Genomic DNA, 16,506 nt, shown 5'->3' on the forward strand with positions numbered 1-16,506 from the left:
AACATTAAGGGGTCGGTTAATCAGTAGTAGTTCTCTGTATTGCTATCACAGAGATAGAGAAAAAAGTTTGGCAACAATTTATCAATCTAGGGCTCCAAACCCCCTCTCCTAAATAGTAATTATCTCTCCCTCATCAGCAGACAAACGTTGCCAGTGAGGAGATCAGACAAAGGGGGTAATTCCAAGTTGATCGCAGCAGGATCTCTGTTAGCAGTTGGGCAAAACCATGTGCACTGCAGGGGAGGCAGATATAACATGTGCAGAAAGAGTTAGATTTGGGTGGGTTATTTTGTTTCTGTGCAGGGTAAATACTGGCTGCTTTATTTTTACACTGCAATTAAGATTGCAAATTGAACACACCACACCCAAATCTATCTCTCTCTGCACGTGTTATATCTACCTCCCCTGCAGTGCACATGGTTTTGCCCAACTGCTAAAAAAAAATCCTGCTGCGATCAACTTGGAATTACCCCCAATATCATACCTCCTAATTTTTCTATGGCTCTGTTCCCAAAATCAGACTTGGCCTCACTGCAAGGTGCAAAAAACCTTCATAAATAGACCCATAAGATAGCTTAATGCTTCCGAATATAATAAGCAAACCCACCTAATCCTTTATCATCATCTCAAATGCAGGCAATTTTATTAAAGTACATAAACTGTGGGTACAGTACATATATCTTAACATTAGGGGATGTGGTATAATAGATCATCAACATTATAGTCGACATTCAATAGGTCGACAACAAATGGTTTACATGCAATAGGTAAACAGATACAAAAGGTCGACAGGGGTTAAGGTCAACAGGTGCAATAGGTTTACAGGGTCAAAAGGTTAACATGGCAATGTTCAAAACATTTTGGGGGGATTTTGGGCTAAATCTTGTATATTTTGTGTCACGTGACCACCATCAGTACAAACGTAGACCCTTGTGGGCTCGCTTTGCTTGCCACACTTTGGGCAGGTTCCACGTGGATAGTAAATCAAGCAACTGTTGGGAACACATGAAAACTCCAACCTGTCGACCTTAAGCACTTTCAACCTTTCATCTGTTGATCTTTTGTACCCGTCGACCTAATGCATGTCGACCATATGGTGTCAACCTATTGACTGTCAACCAATACACTGTCAATCTATCATCCGGATACTAATTTAGGTTAAAGGTTCAATTCAATTAAGAGCGAGTCACGCCCTGCACACTATTTTCATGGTGAATTTACACTGCAATTTGCAATTACAATTCAGTTCCAAACTTGCAGTCCATTTTCCCAGAAAAAATAAAATTTAAGGTGAACCTCTCCAAAAAGCTAAAAAAAAAAATGGGTCAAATGATGTAGCACAGGTTGACTAGTTGGATCGATGGAAAAGGGAATCAACCTGCCAACATGACGAGAATATAACGTCCTGCATTAGGGGTCATGGCCTTAGTGGCATGAGACCACTTCCCTTTTTGAAATAAGTCCTAAAACTCCATTTGAAAATGTTGGGAGGTATGCTAAAAGTGTTTTTATTACATTTTACAAACACTGAAAAATCACATGAAACACATTAATGTACCACAAAATATTGTAAAATCTTTAATTTAATTAAAAACATGCTGGCTAGAAAGGAAGAGGGGTCACAGACAAATAGCAGAGGGGTGGGGGGTGCTTCTCTCCCCCCCCCCCCCCCGTCCCCCCATCCCCCGGTATCCCCCCAGCACACTAAAAAATTACCTGTAACCATACCTGAACCTATCTGGTAATATAATTTCAGATAATTGGTCACACGTTTGCAAAGAAATGTTTAGCTGTTGAGCAGCGCCCTTTCTAGCACCTGATATATAATTATCGCCAGGAATGATAGAGCAACTGCCACTGTTTGTCTGCATGTGTGAGAAAGGCATTGAATGGGAGCAGTATTTGGAGGGCATGCTGTTCCTCGTAGGGCTAATAGGAGATCCTGGGGGGTGGCTCTCTGTCTGGATGCATTTTAGTATGAGCCTTTATCATGAGGCCTTACTGTGGACAAATCACATGGCCCTATGTGGGCACTGCTATTATGTAGTGTTAGGACTGCTGATATCGGAGAAGCCTTGGTGCGGCTCAGCAGCTAAACATGTCTTTGCAAACACGTGTGACCAATCCTGTGAAATTCTATTACCAGATAGGTTCAGGTATGGTTACAGGTAATTTTTTAGTATGCTGGAGGGATACCAGGGGGGTAAAAGCAACCCCCCTCTCTCTGTCTCCTGACCTTTTTAGAACCGCCAGCTCCAGTGCTATGCCATTGGCTACTAACAGCTTTGTAGAGTGTCCTTGTGTCTTAGTTGACACTTTTTGGGGTCCAGGACAATATACTCACTTTTTCATGCACTTTTCTCTATATAAGATGAGCACATCTCTGCAAGTCCCACAAATCTCCATTTCTAATTGAAACTCATGTTTCTAGGGTACGTGCATTGTCACAATGTATGCATGTTTAGTGATGCAAGTATATATAGACCAGGGAGACACTACAAATATATTTGCATCATTATAGAAACTACTTGTGTTGGCTCTAACAAAATATTTGAATGAACGTTGGGCAGAAATGATCATGTGGCTCATGGCTCGGATTCCCTGGGCACTAGCTGTGCAGCATCATAAAATATGTGGGATCCTCTTTGTGCTATCAGGTGCTCATGGCTATATGAAATCCTTTCACAGAGCTTGCATGGCTTCATTGTGAAAATCTGTTTATCTTTCATGTAATTCATGGCACTGACCCCTCTGGTGATCCAAAGCGGTAAAGAAGTAACCAGCAAAATGCTTATCGGAGGAATAAATTGAAACAGTTGCCACAATCCTTAAATGGCAATTTGCATGCTCTGTCTGGAGCGGTGCATGTGCATTGTAGATAATCCTTGGGGCTGGTTACTCACAGTGCTGGAGCTGGGGTCTGACCCTGGTCCTTCTTTGTGCCTCAGGCAGGACCCCCATAACCTCTCCCTGCCTGAGCCATTCTGCCCAAAATGGAGTCACGCAGGGAGCAGAAGATGTTGCCGGAGAAGACTCGTGTATTCTGAACACTCTATTACTACTTGTGTTTTATAGACTATTCTGCCACTTTCTTCCTGTGCAGCAATGGCTTCCTGGGGCACCTCTGATTGGCTGGTGCCAGTGAAGGGACGGAAAGGAGGCAGAGAGACAGCAGTCTTCACTGCTATTCTCTCCTCTGAAAGCTCATTACGTCATCCTAAGATTATTTTGAGACGTGAAACAGAAAAATAAACTCTCCACTAAATCTCTCTCCAAACTTTTAGAAATGTCTCCCAATGTGTGTGTTCTTCAGTGGATCAGGAGATCAGCCATCTTACATTTTAAGTAGCACATGACTTCCCAATTTGATAGTTTGCAGGAGTGTTTTAAGCTATTTATCGCCTAACGCTCCTGCAGACACACCTATACAATCACCCGTATAGGTGTGTACTCAGCTTTACACATAAAATATCCAGAAGCCTCTGCTGTGCACTTATAGAAAATCCTTAATCTATCAATTATTATGGGTTCTGTTTATCAATTAATATTTGTGAAATATCACTCAAAACGCACGTTTTATAATATAAAATTTAAGGCATTCACATGCTGAGAGCATCCAGTTCATAAAGTATATGTATTGGATATTGAGTCATGCCCTCCAAGTATCTGTGGTGGAGAAAGCCATGCCCTCACAGTATCTGTGGTATACAGAGCCATTACGAAGGAAGTGAATTCATGTACTGTAGCTTTCCTCAGCTAAATTACTTTGAATAAATTAAGTCCTACTGCAGTAACTGTAACCACGACAGCTCTGAAAGCACCCTCAACATGACTAGAAACCTCTTATAATATCAGCAGATGTGAAAGACACGGCTTTTTAAAAACACAGGAGAAAAAACATAAAGACATTTATTTGATTTCTGAGAAACAGCACAAAGGAGAGCTATATTGTTAACTGTGTTGTAGATAAGTAATCAGCATAAAACAATGGTGAGCCTATCACATTGGTTCATTTATAATGCATTTGTTCATTCACTCCCTGTAAATAAGTCATTATGCTTTCTAGTCTACTTGTAACAAGAAACACAACTTAATTACTAAGACTTTGATCTAGGAGCCATGTCATAACAAGATTGGAAACAGAGGCTGGAGGAGGTACAGGACAGCCTCCAGGTCATTTCTATAATTAGTCACGTACCTAATGAAACGACTTTATGTAGTGATACAGGCAGTTGTAGAGAATTTATGTATGCCGTGCCTCCATGTGTGAGGGGACACACCCCCTACACTAATGTCTTGATTTTGAAGTATGTATGTTTTTGTGTTACTGACTCGCCTTGCAGGTAAATTGTTCTAGAGTTTTTCTGGTTTGATTGTATATGTTGAATAATGAAAACATGATGGCATTTCATTCACACAATAAAAAGCAAACTTGTGCTCCTTGTTGTCTCAGCATTGATTTAGCCTGTGGCTAAGTCCATGATCAGCCTTTATTTCCACTAGTATCTGTGTGAGGAGCCAGAGAAGCTAGATACACAAGCAAAACTAGCAAGAATTCAGACTTGCATAAGGCGGCTGAAATGCAGAAGGAATGCCACCAACTCACACTTTTCTACCCACTTCTGATACAGTAGATGGAAATAATCGGTAGCATTTGTATGTACACATGTACAGGTATTGCAACTCCCAAAGCTTGTAGCACAGTAATAGGCAGCAACCAATAACATGACATGTTCACACAGACCAATCATAACTTATGAGATACCATGACATGACCAGCATCCAGTCATCTATCTTTACATTGTTTCACATCTGATCTTCTCAATGTACAGATCCTGCATAATATGTTGTTGCTTTCTAAATAAAGTATAATAAATATCATCATTATCATGTGTTAGACATACAGTACTGCCTGAATGCGCTGTGATCACTGTGAAGTCACTAGTAAGAAGATCAAAGGGAGGAAGTCACCGTGGTAGGGAAGGTCACTGTATGTGTTACCCCATCCCCTATGTTGCCTATTACCTATCACCATTCACTTTGTAAGTGAAGATTAATTACAATCACATGCGAACAATAATCATAACAAATCCCTATTTCCCTGATTAGACACTATTCTAAATAGGCATATAGTCTAATTAGTGCAGATTTTCACCTGGGAACCCCGAAAGGAAGTATGGATCTGCAGTCCCACGTGTGAGTACCAGACGTGGCTGACAGTAATACACATTAAGAAGTAAAATAAATGAGGTACACCTACAGTATAACAAAAAAGTATATTATATTATATAGTAATATTTTGTCACAACAGTGCCCCTCCCCCTAGAGCTCTGGTGTCTGGACAGCTCCTCCATCTGTCCCTGTCTGATATAATCTGTCACAGCACACAAAGCAAACACACTGCCCTGCACTGCTACCACCCTCTGCTAAAACGCTGCTAGATTAAATGATTCTCGCAAAATAACAGTGATCAATCTCAAATCCATTTGGCACAATGGCCATGTCATCACTAATCTATGCATCTTTCGTGATGCTTCATTTCTCTCCATCGATTCACTTAAAAGTATTGAGATTTAATTTAACATTAGATTAGTCAACTGAAACCTAAAACATAGAAATATTTTTTTCAGATGTGCAAAGCAGAGGGGATAATTGTCAGCAAACGCTCTTTTTTATTTCTTTAATGGATTTTCTGTAGTCTGTTTCCAAGGGATTATGAGTTTCCCATCACTTTTGTAAATCTGTCTTCCAAGCAATAAGCATCCTTCTTATCCTGGGGATCTAGATGCCGCCTTCCTGCAATCTGTGCAAGCAAAGGTAACCTTGACAGGCTGAAGGGCTTTAAAATCAACTTGGGTTATAACCCATGTCTAATGCAATCATCATTTATTTATTATCTTCCACAATCCTTTCTTCAGCACCATTTCTAACCATTCCTAAAATGATCAACAACTCTGTACACTCGTACATTTCAACGCATTTTGCAGCAAACGGTGTAAGATAATTACAAGTCAACTAAACAGTACAGATCTCTTACAGCTTCCAATATTTAAGGACTGCACAAAAACTCAGTGAGTGGATTGTAATATCTATATCTAAAGTGCCTCTTTATAAGAAGTCAGGAGACATAAAAGAATAATACAAACTTAGGGGGACATGTACTAAGCAGTGATAAAAGTGGGGAAGTGAGCCAGTAGAGAAGTTGCCCATGGCAACCAATCAGCATTGACGTAACATTTTTATAATTTGCATACTTTAAACATATACAGAGCAGCTGATTGGTTGCCATGGGCAACTTCTCCACTGGCTCACTTCTCCACTTTTATCACTGCTTAGTACATGTCCCCCTTAGTTCTCAATAGGTTTGGATGATATAATAGTTAAATTGTCTCAAATAACTATAAAAGCTTTTCCCTTATGACCTTAAAATACATGCACAAAATAAAAAGGACTACAAATAAATCAGTGGGTTGATAGCAACAATTTTATATATAGATAACTGTGCTTCTTTATAAGGAATTGTATCAAATACTGTATCTATGAAAGCTTGTCCCTTTGGACCTTCACTGCACCAATAAATTGTTTTTAATAAATGTTTAGTGATGTCATATCATTAGCAACACTTGGATCTGTGGTATGGATTTGTGGTACTTTCCTGCATCACAAACTCAATAATATATCAACCAACATTTGAAAAAAAGCAAAGTTGAGACGCAAACAATCCCTTCCCACAATCTATCTAAATCCCACCTAGGTCTGCCTAGGCCACACCCATTGCGGTGTTGTTGGTTATGCTCATTGTGACTTGGTCATGACTCCCGCATACCACAGTCACGTACCACCTGTCATGAGTTGGAATCTCTCAATAAAACCAGGCCACCATCAAAAAACTGCAGGAGGAAGCAGTGTTCAGGACCCTGAGAGATTACTGCTGGATGTAGGGCCTACAAGTCACATGCTACAATCCCCACATAGCACTAAAAGAGAGGAGAACATAGGGAAGCTTCACATTTTGACAGTTAACATAAAGCAGGAAGTCGTGAGAAATACAAGATAGTGATGGGAAGTCATATAACGATGATGATGGTGACGACTCTCTCTATATATGGATAGGTATATATATATATATATATATATATATATTTATATATTTTAACCAAACTGCTGTTCAGAGCTTACATACTAAGGACTTTAATATTTTTATGTTTTAAGTCTTTAAGACAAGTAAAGAAACATAAAAGAAGGATGAGCCTTAAGTAATAGTGAAGACGAGCAGGGCCATCTTAGCGGCAGTGTAGGCCCCTGGCCAAAGGAATACACTGTGGCCCCTACCCATTCTCCAGCAGTAGGGGAGGGGGTACTATCAGTTGCAGCTTTGATGTCCCATGGGCTGTAGGGGCATGTAAATCCTGGATCAGTCATTTTTGCTAATTACACGTTTACCGCACAGATGGTATGAGATGGGACGGAGAACACTAAACTGTAGTAAGGGGCATTGGGCTGAATGAAGGGGCACTGGTACATGACTTCCAGGTTGGTAGGAGGTGTTTAATATGCAGGGGAGGGAGGGATTCATAAGTTGCTAGTGGGAGGGCAGCTTGCCCAACTGCTGATATCTCCAGTTCCTGAAAACAGATTTCTTCACTTGGGATAAAAAACTAGAGAGTCCTACCTTTCAGGAGATACTGGGGACTTGAGCATAAGAGTTCAGGAGCCAGAGCAATCCACTGATGAAAATATAAAACTGCATACCAGGCGTGTGGAACTAGAGCAGGGACCAGCTGCTGGAAGGCTGCTATCTATGGTTCTGGGCATAGTAGAGACATGCTATCAGTGTCCACCAAAAGGGGAGAGTCACAGCTTTTGGAAAATACCCTCTGAAAAATTCTAAGTCAGACATATCCTGAGATATCGGGCTGGGAAGAGCAATTAACAGGCTTGCATGTAGACCACTGATTTGAAGTCAGATATACGGGTTGAGTATCCCTTATCCAAAATGCTTGGGACCAGACGTATTTTGGATATCGGATTTTTCCGTATTTTGGAATAATTGCATACCATAATGAGATATCATGGTGATGGGACCTAAATTTAAATTTAAGCACAAAATGCATTTATAATTAATTTACACCTTATACACACAGCCTGAAGGTAATTTTAGCCAATATTTTTTATAACTTTGTGCATTAAACAAAGTGTGTGTACATTCACACAATTCATTTATGTTTCATATACACCTTATACACACAGCCTGAAGGTCATTTAATACAATATTTTTAATAACTTTGTGAATTAAACAAAGTTTGTGTACATTGAGTCATCAAAAAACAAAGGTTTCACTATCTCACTCTCATTCGAAAAAGTCCGTATTTGGATATGGGATACTCAACCTGTATCAGATTCCCCAGAGCCGATTTAAAAAAAATATCTGATAACCCTGGAAAAAAGGACCATCAGCTATCAGCCTAGGGCCTTTATACTCCTGGGGCTCTAGGGCAACTGCCTATTGAGCCCATATGAAAAGACGGCCCTGAAGACGAGTTTAAATAAAATGTATGAGTTACAAATAATGCTGCCAATATGTGTACCAATTTGTATAGGTAATTTGGTTGTTGTAGACCAAAGTTGCTGTGCACAGGTCCATGTGAATAAGAATTCTTAATCAACAACTTTATCTCAACGGGATCAATCCTATGTCAAACAGGACGGGAAGAAAACCCAGCCTATTACTGGTGACTGAATTGTGGCAGCGTTGGGCTCCAGTTCAATAATCTGAATGGTGAGTGATAACAAGGTCCATCTAATTTTGTCACTCACATATTTTGTGAAATCAAATACTCAATTAATCAATCCATGTGCTATATTACCGGGTTAGCTTGGTTATACTGTATGTAGTTTAAATCACAAATGTGTTTGTGTGCAATAGATGAGAAAGATATGAAAAATTCATCCATGGAAACTATTTGGATTATCCTCATGAAACTTTGTCTAGTACAATTAAGTTTATCAATAACCTGTTATAGAGTTTAAGACCTCTGGCTAACAGTTACTATTGGTACAGATCTTATCACCTAGCTCATACTGTAAGACAGTCCGCTGCTGTCCACAGCATACTACCTGATTACACCGGAACCAAGAGCCAGATCAAGCCATGCATGTAAAAAAAAAAAAAAATAGAAAACTACAACCATACTGTATATGAATTTTAAAAATATTATCTAGAAAAAAATATGGATTTTAACAATGGCCCTCATTCCGAGTTGATCGGTCGCAAGGCGAATTTAGCAGAGTTACACACGCTAAGCCGCCGCCTACTGGGAGTAAATCTTAGCTTCTTAAAATTGCGACCGATGTATTCGCAATATTGCGATTACTAACTACTTAGCAGTTTCAGAGTAGCTCCAGACTTACTCTGCCTGTGCGATCAGTTCAGTGCTTGTCGTTCCTGGTTGACGTCACAAACACACCCAGCGTTCGCCCAGGCACTCCCACCGTTTCTCCGGCCACTCCTGCGTTTTTTCCGGAAACGGTAGCGTTTTCAGCCACACGCCCCTGAAACGCCGTGTTTCCGCCCAGTAACACCCATTTCCTGTCAATCACATTACGTTCGCCGGAGCGATGAAAAAGCCGTGAGTAAAATTACTTTCTACATAGCAAAGTTACTTGGCGCAGTCGCAGTGCGAACATTGCGCATGCGTACTAAGCGGATTTTCATTGCGATGCGATGAAAAATACCGAGCGAACAACTCGGAATGAGGGCCAATATACAAAATTATACCAAATTTGTAGATAAAAAAATATAGTAATAATGGTGCATTATTAATGAAGATCAGTGTGTTAGAAACATGACACATACGCATAGTTTTTATTATAACTGTCTAGAAATGCTGACTGTGCTACGTAATTATGCAGGTGGTACTCAGGGAAAGTCTCACCAGTGAGATCAGCCTAAAAGTATCACAGCCACTGCTTTGCATCATCATAATATACATTACACTACACTTTACAGGTGTGTGCTCTTTGTATAAGTACACACCTATTTACAAGCCAAAAAAAAAAAACAGGTGGCACCTGCTATACAGTATCTCAAACCTGTGCAACTACTTGTTATATTGCTGCTGCTGCTGCTGCTATTATTATTATTATTATTATTATTATTATTATTATTATTATGTAAAATTAAATGTTACACTACCACTACTGCACAAAACATCCTTTGTAATTTCAGCTATGGACAGGATTAGAACAGAAATTCTCTTTTTCTTTCCCTGCGCAGTGTTTACATATTATTTTGCATAGGTCAGAACAAGCGTGAACTCTGATTCTGACAGTCAGACCTTACACACACCCCTAAATCTAAAAAGTACAGCAAAACAGTAGAGACAAAACTCTTTCAGAAAGAAGTGTTCCCTAGTACACAATCTAATTATAGCAGTCACTCAGGAACTGCCTGCAGGCCAGCATATTTAATGTAACTGACTGCAGTCATTCTTATTGACAGATTCCAATGGAACATAAAAACAGCCTAATACATATTTGATAGTAACTAAACCATACTTACCCCTTGGGGATGTCCCTAAAAACAAACAAACATATGAACTAAACATATCTGAGAATCACTCCCTCAGAGCGTGACAGTTTATTACTCAGAACCCAACAAAGCACAATTTCAAATTAAAACGTTTGTTTCCAGAAATTTCCAGTTTCTTCTGAGAACCCTTAGCCTTTACATATGGAGATCATACCTGCTAGCAGTTATCTAGAGTTTAGGGCCACCAAATGCCTAGCAGTCATCTTTCTCAAAGGGAGAGCAACCAAATATCCCTCATCACTTTCAGCAAATCATGCCACCTCCCAACCAAGACCACGCCTTCACTTCAACACTGTGATTCCTAGTTATTTAAAGATGTATAAAAATATTTTAAAATTATACCTCTCTACAAAGTAACCTGCATGTTCCTCATGCACTCTAAATTGCTGTGTCTGGACAGCTATAGTAAGAACACTTATAGGTGTTTGTATGTCTTCCCTGCCTTGTAGGAACTTAAGGCACTGCAACAATGCAGCAGGAGGCTGTCAGCAGAGGAGAGTGGTGGGACTAGTGGGACTTTGGAAGCAACATTAAGGACTAATAATGTGGCTACCAACATTTATCTTGCCTCCGGGCAACTGGTGCGTACTTACGCCACTAATAGACATACTGAAACCCCTCCCCCCACAAATCCTGGATTTGTCCCAGGAATACATAAAACACTAGCATTTTAGATGCAGTCCAGTCAGCAACACCAAACACATATTGAATTCAGCAAAAACTATAATAACTACAGTACAGAAAATGTATCTTGCTGCATACTAACTGCAATTCTTAACATACTGTAAACACACACTGATGGTGGATGCAGTTAACTTCACTACAGGTAAAATGTTAATAAAATTAATACCAAAAAACATTTTTAAATATACTATTAATCTCACTAGATAAGACTGTGTGAATAAGCAACAATGTAGGACCAAACAATAAATGTGAAGTACAGAAATTTAACAGCAGAAAAGGTTTTAGGCTCATTGTGCCACTTTTTATTTACACTGTCATTAAGAACAAGCATTAAGAACAAGAAATACCATTAGAATCCATAGGCGCTCAAAGCAAACAAATAAAATAAACATTCATAGTGTATCAAATATATGTATATGAAAACCAAATCAAATCAAGTTGTTTTGGTGAGTCTTGTACCTAAAATGTGGGTCTACTTTTTTAGGAGTAGACAATCATTTTTTTTTTTTTGGGGGGGGGGGGGGCTGGGGTTCCACCAGTATAGATTCTGTACACCTTTGGTCTTCTCCTCCTCAACCAGTACCCAAAAGAGAGAGACGAAACCTCCAATGGTGCAATACTATTTATTCACTGTACATGACATATAACAATTGGGGGATATGGATGGTCTCTCACCCTGTGAAGTGGTCTACAAATGAAGTAGACAATAGCAGCAAGTTTTAAAGATGGTACTACTGGGCGTCCCCAGAACCAGCCGTCCAACTCCACGGGTGACGTCGCAAACGTCTCCCCCACAACAAATAAGTCCTCCTGCCGACGTGTTTTGACACAAGCAGTGTCTTCATCAAGGCATCAAGGTAAGGAATGCCTTGATGAAGACACTGCTTGTGTCGAAACAAACGTGATTTTCTACTCCTAAAAAAGTAGACCCACATTTTAGGTACAAGACTCACCAAAAGACTTGATTTGATTTGGTTTTCATATACATATATTGGGATCCGGTCTGAAGATCGACAGTGTCTAGGTCGACAATGTTTAGGTCGACCACTATAGGTCGACAGTCACTAGGTCGACATGGATGGAAGGTCGACAGGGTTTCTAGGTCGACATGTGCTAGGTCGACAGGTCTAAAGGTCGACATGAGTTTTTCACATTTTTTTCTTTTTTTAAATTTTTTCATACTTAACGATCCACGTGGACTACGATTGGAATGGTAAAGTGTGCCGAGCGAAGCGGTAGCGGAGCGAAGGCACCATGCCCGAAGCATGGCGAGCGAAGCGAGCCATGCGAGGGGACGCGGTGCACTAATTTGGGATCCCGGTCACTCTACGAAGAAAGCGACACCAAAAAAAAAAAAAATCCTCATGTCGACCTTTAGACCTGTCGACCTAGCACATGTCGACCTAGAAACCCTGTCGACCTTCCATCCATGTCGACCTAGTGACTGTCGACCTATAGTGGTCGACCTAAACATTGTCGATTTGATGAACCACACCCACATATATTTGATATACTATGAATGTTTATTTTATTTGTTTTCTTTGAGCGCTTATGGATTCTAATGGTATTTCTTGACTACAATGGTTTCTGAAGTGTTGGGTGACACTTTTCCATCCATTTTTGAAATCAGAAGGCAGCCATCACTGGCGCACGATATTTTATCAAATTGTTTACTTAAGCATTAAGAACACTCAGTGCCGTCTTAACAGCAGTGGAGGCCCCTGGGCAAAGCAATGCACTGTGGCCCCTACCTATCCTCCATGGGTAGGGGTGGGGGTGCTATCAGCAGCAACTTTGATGTCTCGCGGGCGGTAAGGGGTGTTCTATCTTCCACTCAGCATGTAGGACCTGAAGCAGTAATTTCTGCTAATTACTCCCTTACTACACAGATGATAGGAGATGGGGTGCGAGAGAGACCACTAAACTGTGGAAGGGGGCATCAGGCTGAATGAAGGGTCCCTGGTACATGACTTCCAGGATGGTAGGGGGTGTTTAATAGGGCATACCTCCCAACATTTCTGAATTGGTGACCGGGACAACTGCACACTAAAGCCGCACCCGCGTCCACAAAGGGGCGTGGTCTGTGTGAAAGGGGTGTGGCTTCAGGTGAGTGCTGTGATCGTGAGCCATACACCCCATTTTCGTCACTGAGGGGGCATGCCCAGTACTCTGTGAGCTGCTGGCATGCCCTCTCTCCCTTTGTCTCCCATGAATAAACGCTGTGCACATGTGTCTATTCACCATTGCTGAGTGTCATGAGCCTCTCAACTGCCCCCCCCCCCCCTTCCCCCCACCGTGGGACACTAATGCCCACGGGTGGGACAGCCGGACAGTCCAAAGAAAGGGACTGTCCCGAGAAAATCGTGACAGTTGGGAAGTATGATAGGTAGATAGTGGAGTGGGCTTAATATTCATAATTTTCTGGTGGGAGGGCAGCTTGCTTGACTGCTGATATCTCCAGTTCCTGGAAATAGATTTCTTAGCTTGGGATAAACAACTAGAGAGCTAGAGCAGGGACCAGCTGCTGGAAGGCTGATATCTCTGGTTTTGGGTCTAGTAGAGACAAGCTGCCAGTGTCCGCCGAGAGGGGAGAGTCCCAGCTTTTGGAGTATACCCTCAGAAAAACTTTGCAGTCAGACAGATTTCGAGATATCTGGGTGGAAGAGCAATTAACAGGCTCGGATGAGGACCACTGCTTTGAAGTCTGATATCTTCGGTTCCCCAGGGCGGGTTTTCAAAAATCTGGTACCCCTGGAAAAAGGGTACCCTTAGCTTTCAGCCTAGGGCCCTTATACTCCTGGGGCCCTTGGGAAACTGCCCATTGAACCCATACAAAAAGACAGCCCTGAGAACACCCCCTGTAGAAATCCTCTATTTTCTCCTGCTTTTTAAACCCAGCAGGAAATGCACAGACTCAAAAAGGGCTGCCATAGAAATTATATTTACATTCTACAACACAAATTTATATAGGTTACTCTAAGCCTAGGAAAAGCCTTTGCTAAAACAGAGTAGCAGTAAATAGGAAAATAGAATTAATATTTAACGAATGGTATGTTCTATCAAAAATTTTTTGTAGATTTTTGGAAATTAATCCAGTTTAAGCAAATGAGTGACAAAATACTTTCAGTATACATCACTCTTTTGGGACTTTTATATGTTGCACGTTGTCTTGCTACCCTAAGTCTGAGATGTGTCAGGAATTTGAAACACTGCTTTGTGTTACTTAGTCTTAAACTTAGTTGTTACTTTCCTCAAGAGATCTAATTAGTCCTGCAATAAAGAGAAATGAACATCCCAGACAATGCTCTTAAGGTATATAAGAACATGCTAATAATAGGACCTGTATGCACTGGTCTAACACTTCTGTACATTTTTCTTTTATAAATGACAGTTTTTATCTCTAGTAAAGCATTCATGCAATACCCGACAGGACGTTGAAGGGAATGTGCCACATTACAATAATAGTAAAGAAGAAGCTTTTTACCAGAAAAGTACTGCACACTGTAGCACTGAGCACCACAAGCCTCACGAGTCTCGTATAGCCTTTTATGTGGAAACCACTTTCCTGAGCAACCTCTATGAACTCTGATGCATGATTTTTTCATAATATTCAGTCAAAAGCTACATCATGTGTGGTTCAAGTTGGGTAAGAAATGTCAACACCAGAATATCAACATGGTCACAATGTCATCATTAATATCATTAATACTGCAGACAGTGTTGAAATTTTGTCCTGGTGCCCTACTGGTCACTTACCTTCTCCTGGTGGCTCCAGCAGAGTCTTCTGGGTCCCGGTGGTCATGTGACCGTCACTTCCAGGACAGACCTCCAGGCCTCCAGCATACGGAAAGTATATTTACCTATCCCTAACCTTAATCCCTAGCCCTAACCTTCCCACTAATACCTAACTCTAACCTTCCCCCTCGCAATCTAACCCCAACCCTCCTGCCTGCAGCCTAACCCTAATGGCGACATTTCACCTGTCGATATTCTGAGAACATGTTTCCTGTAGACATAACAGTCACCATTGTGAATGTCAACATTGTTATTGTCGATTTTTTTACTACATTGTGTGTTCCTTTTCACGAAAATAGCACTGAGAGGCCTATTTAAAAAAAAAAAAACAAATATCCCGTTTTCTATCGGCCTATATAGTAATGGTGTTACCAGTGGCTAGAACTCTTTAGGGTGGGTACACACCTGGCCGATATCTGCACAATATGTCATTTCCAGTCAAACAGAAATGACGTATCATGGATATCAGGCAGTGTGTATGCCCATTTGCATGCTCCTGTGGGTCGCTTGCGTTATCTTCTGGTCGGCCGCGCTGCGCGGCTAACCGGATGATATTGTGTACGATGCCATGCAGCATGGCACTGTACATCACGCTGCTGTCCCCTGCATCATGCAAGTGTGTATGGACAGCACAATGCAAGGTCCCATTGGGTATTGGATCGGCTGGGAACACATCACTCTGAGGTGTACCTAGCCCCACTGTCTGTGATAATTGCATTGGCACTAAGTATCGCTGGCTCTTACCAATAGTATGGGCGAAACCTATTTATAAATATCACAAAGGTGAATGTAAATAATAAAAATATGCATTGACAACACAATTTATTTAAGAAACACATACAGGCCTCTTACAAACTAATAGGCTCTACCTCTACCTCTAGAAAAAAAAAATATTAGCCACTCCTAATTAAAAAAATAAATAAATATAAGAGTGGAAGTGTAAGTTCAAATCCGGCATCCAAGTTCCACAAATGTGGCAGGCCCCCAAGCACAATCAGTAGCACAAGCAATACGTTTCATGCTCTGGAAAGGAATAGCTATATCTGCCACTGTAATCAAATATTATTATGATATCACTGAGCTAGCAGGAAACCACTGATATGTAGTAATTAATAAATGGAGTTCTGCCTGTGCAAAAAGTTATTTGCTAAACTCTCAATTTTCTAAACAAATGGATAAAGCAGCTGAGCATGTATAGGGTAGGCAATCACCCTTTTAAATAATGAATTCCTCCTCCAAGTTCTACTAACATAAGTGTAAATAATTTCAGCACTTGCAATCTTCAGCAGGGTTCCCTTGACATTGGGCATGATGGGATTAAACAGAGCATTCCAGATGCGTATGGCCAGTGGCGGAACTAGTGAGCTGTGGGCCCAGGTGCGACAAAATGCTTTGCGCCCCCCCCCCATCCCATCCAAGTCCACTCCCTCGCCCCT

General features: G+C 40.9%; 1 protein-coding gene across 6 annotated transcripts in view; it reads right to left on the reverse strand.

The window, feature by feature from the left end:
• The window catches only part of INPP4B (inositol polyphosphate-4-phosphatase type II B), a 1,055,719-nt gene that overhangs the window by 599,589 nt on the left and 439,624 nt on the right, over positions 1-16,506 (reverse strand). The gene's annotated exons all lie outside the window — the stretch shown is intronic.

This window comes from Pseudophryne corroboree, chromosome 1 (genome assembly GCF_028390025.1).
Source record: "Pseudophryne corroboree isolate aPseCor3 chromosome 1, aPseCor3.hap2, whole genome shotgun sequence".
NCBI lineage: Eukaryota > Metazoa > Chordata > Amphibia > Anura > Myobatrachidae > Pseudophryne > Pseudophryne corroboree.